Here is a 6,000-nt window from a genome sequence, read left to right on the forward strand (position 1 = left end):
AATTTCATTGGTTGACAAATGGGCTAATGAGTAGACCTTGACACATCTACTTTGACTTTTCAGGAGGTCCTGATGAGCACACTTATGGGTTGGTAGAAAGGTAGGCCACAGGCCAGCAACCGGGGACACTTGTGGGTCAAATTCTCATCATCATCTCCCTATGTTGGGCAATAGAGGGATGACAAGGGACAGAGGGGCAACAAAAATAATTGCGGGACTTTCCATGTAACTGAGACTTCTCTGCCATGTTGAACTTGGTTGCCATAACAAGGAAAAACAAGGATGGAGATCTTCTAATTAGCTTCCTATGGTTAAGTAAGTGAACTTACAGTCTATAGTTCATGACTCTGAGGCATACTATCAGAACTTATAATCACCATTCCTATGGAAGCATATCAAACTGATTAATATTGATTGAAATAAAATAGAGGTTCAATTAATTATCTACCACAGCCCAAGAGTCCTAAATTAACTCCCCAGTATGAGGAGTAGAACAACATTTTAGCCATTCTAAAAACACCTGTTTTAAGCTAAAAAGATGGGCCCCTAGGTTTAGTATTCTGGGGTATGGCAAATCTCTTCTTCTACACCTTTTGAGACATTACTGAATGGGTCATTTTTCAGTCTTCATTTTCCAGACTGAAAGGTCCTCTAAAGTTTAATTCATCAATACAGAGCTAGACAACTCTATAAGGTTGTGTAGAATTTGGCTATTACTGCTAGGTTAAATTCAAGTGAGACTATGTCCTCCCATTCCCCTTTCCTACTTGTACATTCTAGCTCTCTGGCCTCAGTATGTGCAAATCTTAACACAGGGCAAACATAATACAAGCCAACTCAAGAGTAGGCTTTGATACCCTTTTTAGAAATCTTCATCTACTTGGATTATAAATTTATCCTTAAAATAACACTAGCACAGCCTCTTTAGAAATGTGGACCTATCAGAATTATCTTATCTTATTACAAAATTTATCTTTAAAAACAATGGAATGAATTGAATCTAGTACCCATACAACACTTAAGCCTTATATGTTATATAAACTCCTTTTGTCTCATTTTCCTGAGTTTACCTGACTTATTAGGGCAAAGTTCTAATCAAGATTTTCATTCAACAGGGTCCACAGGAACAGGCAAGGCTTTCCCTAGAGTAGGCAATAGTAGAAATAGAAATGATGGGATAGAATTTTTACCAATGGGACTTGGTGATCAATGGGATATGGGACATCACAGAAAATCAGGAATCAGTGATGACCCTGAGGATTTGAGCTCATGAATTGTAGCTCCAGGGCCGTTAGGTGGCATAGTGAATAGAATGCCAGGCCTGGAGTCAGGAAGGCTCATCTCAATGAGTTCAAATGCAGCCTCAGACACTTACTAGCTGTGTGACCCTGGGTAAGTCACTTAACCCTGTTTGCCTCAGTTTCCTCAGCTGTAAAATGATCTGGAGCAGGAAATGGCAAACTACTCTATATCTTTGGCAAGAAAACCCCAAGAGGGATCACAAAGAATTGGACACAACTGAAAAAGACTGACCAAAGAAAATCATAGTGCTGGAAATGAAACCAGGTGAGTCAGGAATGAGAATTGGTTTCAGGGGAAGATTTACTTACTTATATATACATGTTGGCTCCCCCAAAAACATGTAAGTTCCCTTGAAGTCAGTGACTATTTAGTTTTTGTCATAGTGATCCATAAATAGTAGCATTTAATAAATGTTTCTTGAATTGAATTGAATGGTGAATTCAGTATGAGGCACTGGTGAGATCCAGATGGAGTTGGATAAGGGAGTTGTGAGAAAGGGGCAGGAGAGAGATGTGAGAGTCATCTACATAATAACAGTGAGACCTGAAGAGATGATAGTGGATAAAACTGCAAGAGGGAAAGTTTGACAGTTGAGAACCTTGGGGAACATCCACCTTTGGGGAACCAGGGAAGGAGGCAGAGAAAAAGTGATCAGTACATTAGAAATCTCACTTAGTACAGTGCCCTGAAGCCAAAGGAAGGAGGATTTCAAGAATGACATGATGAATATTGTAAAAATCTTCAAAGAGATGAAGAATGAAGAGAGAGAAAAAGACTATTACAGAAAGTACAGCAGCATAGCAGGATTTGTTACGCTTCCTTCTAATGAAGTATGAGTTTTGAAAAGATGGTTCAATATTAAGAAAATAAATATAGGGACTGGATTTGCGATTTTATTAGTATAAAGTAGGGGTGGGGAACCTGCAACCTTGAGGCTGCATGTGGCCCTCTAGGTCCTGAAGTGTGGTCCTTTGACTGAATCCAAACTTCATGGAAACAGTCATTTGTTCTGTGAAGTTTGGATTCAGTCAAAAGGTCACACTTGAGGACCTAGAGGGCCACATGCAGCCTCTAGGTTGCAGGTTCCCCACCCCTGCAGAGATCCCAGGTAAGGAAACCTTTCTTATCAATGCAAGTTGTCACCTTCTCTGCAATCTAGAGTCTTAGAGAATTGCCTAGAATAATGTTTGGTTACATATATTATACAGAGTCATAGGGCCAATATGTGTCAAAGGCACAACAACTTCCCTGGTCTTCTTGGCTCTGAGGTTGTCTTAGAAGCCATTACATCCTTCTCAGTATCTTAAATCAAACTTTATTACTTCAGTGAGTATGTACAACATGAGACCACAGATTATTATACCAATAAAAAACATTTTAAAAATCATACATTATCCCAACAGATGTAGAAAAGGCCTTTAATAATATATACCTATTTATGCCTTTAAGAATACACTTGCGTTGGGCTTTTCCCTTGACATGGTAAACGTTAGAGGCTTTCATACTAACAACAGAAGTAAAATAGGACTGGACACTTTTATCATTATGCTTTGACAAAATTAGAGAGAAAGTGTTATTGGATTTGGGTAGAAGAGGTTATTAGTGATCAGAACAGTGAATGATTACTCCAAACCTGAGTTCAAGTTGCCTTTGAACTTTTTGTTTTACATTTTTGGGAGATGATTTAGTTTTTAATCATCTCGATTTAACAGATATTAAAAAGTTTACATTTATATTTAACCATCAGGGGTAGGGTGGGGGTGCTACTGACCAAGGATCTGAATCTATTTTGAAGGGCCTGAGGCAGTCAGTTACATGCTCATTTCATGTAATTGATGTTGTTAAAAGTTCCACCAATAACAACAAGACTTTTGTGGTCGATAATCCTAGTGTCCTTAGTTTAAGTGTTTAGATGTGTTAAGAGTATCCAGAGTCTGGCTCAGCACACTCCAACTGGGAAAAAACCAATGTCCTTCTTTCTATCTTTGCTGCCTTTCCATGGAAATAACCATGGAATGACTACATACCATTCTTTCATCATGGCATTAGGAAAAGGAACAAAACCAAATACAGTCACTCTTTGCCAGAGCGGACAACTCCAATCCTTTTCCATCTGTAGATAAACAAGGATTTCAGGTAAACACAACCCAGGGGCTCAGAATTAAAGCTCCTCTTTCTCTGTAGGCAAGTCAAACCCAGAGGTCAAAACACAACTGAGGTACTTAGATTCAAATCTCTTTGAGGGAAGATTGGGCCTCTTTTTTCACTTTCCTTCCTCCTCTCATATATTTATCCCTTCTTTCAGCCCTCAGGTCTCAACCTACCACCAACCTTTCTGGTGTGGCTGCACACATTTACCAGTTGTCTCTGAACCATCACTGACTAGGGGTTCAGCTTTTCTGTTAAAATCTTTTCTTTTTTTATATTAATTTTATTTATTTTCAGTGTTCTATAATAACTAAATAAAACTTAGATCTTTTTTCCCCACCCTCCACCCTCCCTCCCCAAGATGGCATACAATTCTATATAGGATTTACACATACATTCCTATTGAATACATTTTCACTATAGCCATGCTGTGTAGAAGACCCAAAATGAATAGGAGAAATCATATGACAAACCAAAACATAATACACACACACACACACACAAATGATCTGCTACATTCTGCAATTGACTTCCATATTTCTTTCTCTGGATGTGGAAGACATTTTGCCTTAGAAGACTACTGGGAATTTTTTTTTTAAGTCCTTGCATTGCTATGAAGTTCCAAGTCTACCAGAAAAAAATCTTGTACACTGTGGTCATTGCTGTGCACAAAGTTCTCCTGGTTCTGCTCCTTTAGCTCAGCATCAGGTCATATCAGTCTTTCCAGGCCCCTCTGAAGTCTTCTTGTTCATCATTTCTTATAGCACAATAATATTCCATTACATTCATATACCATAATTTATTCAGCCATTCCCCAATTGATGGGCATCTCTTTGATTTCCAGTTTTTGGCCACTACAAAGAGTGCTGCTATAAATATCTTTGTACATGTGGGACCCTTTCCCATTTTTATGATCTCTTGGGGATACAGTCCTAGACGCACTATTGCTGGGTCAAAAGGTATGCACATTTTTGTAGCCCTTTGGGCATGGTTCCAAATTGCTCTCCAGAATGGCTGGATCAGCTCACAGCTCCACCAACAGTGTATTAGTGTTCCAACTCTCCCTCATCTTCACCAACATTTATCATTTTCCTGTTCTGTAATGTTTGCCAATCTGATAGGTGTGATGTGGTACCTCAGAGCTGTTTTGATTTGCATCTCTCTAATCAAAAGTGATTTAGATAATTTTTTTCATATGACTATAGATATCTTTGATTTCTTCCTCTGAAAATTGCCTGTTCATATCCTTTGATATCAATTGGGGAATGACTTGTATTGTTGTACATTTGACTCAGTTCTCTATATGTTCTAGAAATGAGGCATTTATCTCTGAGATTAGCTGTAAAAATTCTTTCCCAATATACTACTTCCTTCCAAATTTTGGTTGCATTGGGTTTGGTTGTGCAAAACCTTTTCAGTTTAATGTAGTGAAAATTATCCATTTTGCACTTCATAATGCTTTCTATCTCTTCTTTAGTCAAAAATTCTTCCCTTCTCCATAAATCTCATAAATACACTATTCCTTGCTCCTCCAATTTGTCCATGGTATCAATCTTTATAACTAAATCATGTACCCATTTGGTCTTTATTTTTGTGTATGGTGTCAGGCATTGGTCTATGCCTAGTTTCCACCACACTGTTATCCAGTTTTCCCAGCAATTTTTGTCAAACAGTGAGTTCATATTCCAGAAGCTGGGGTACTTGGGTTTATCAAACAGGAGACTGCTATATTCACTGCCTACTGTGTCTTGAGCACCTAGAATATTCCACTTGTCTACCCTTCTGTTTCTTAGCTAGTGCCAAGTGGTTCCGATAATTTCTGCTTTATAACACAATTTGAGATCTGGTAGAGCTAGGTCACCTTCCCTAGCGTTTCTTTTCATTAGTCCCTTTGATATTCTAGACCTTTTGTTCTTCCAGAAGAATTTTGATATTATTTTATCCAGCTCTAGAAAATAATTATCTGATAGTTTAATTGATATGGCACTAAATAAGTGAATTAATTTAGGTAGAATTGTCATTTTTATTATATTGACTTGGCCTACCCATGAGCAACTGATGTTTTTCCACTTACTTAGATCTGGCTTTATTTGTGCAAAAAGTGTCTTGTAATTGTGTTCATATAGTCCCTGGGTTTGTTTCGGCAGGTAAACTCCCAAATATTTTATAGTGTCTACCCTAACTTTAATGGGGTTTTTCTTTCTATCTCTTGCTGTTGGATTTTGTTAGTAATACATAGGAATGCAGATGATTTGTGTGGGTTTATTTTGTAACCTGCAACTTTGCCAAAGTTGTTTATTATTTCAAGTAGTTTTTTACTTGAATCTCTGGGATTCTCTAAGTATATCATCATATCATCTGCCAAGAGTGATAACTTAGTTTCTTCTTTGCCTATTCTTATTCATTCAATATCTTTATCTTGTCTAATTGCTACAGCTAACATTTCTAGTACCATATTGACCAATAGCGGTTATAATGGACATCCTTGTTTCACCCCTGATCTTATTGGAAATGCATCTAGCTTATCTCCATCACATATAATGCTTGTTG

The sequence above is a fragment of the Notamacropus eugenii genome, chromosome 1 (assembly GCF_028372415.1).
Source record: "Notamacropus eugenii isolate mMacEug1 chromosome 1, mMacEug1.pri_v2, whole genome shotgun sequence".
Lineage (NCBI taxonomy): Eukaryota > Metazoa > Chordata > Mammalia > Diprotodontia > Macropodidae > Notamacropus > Notamacropus eugenii.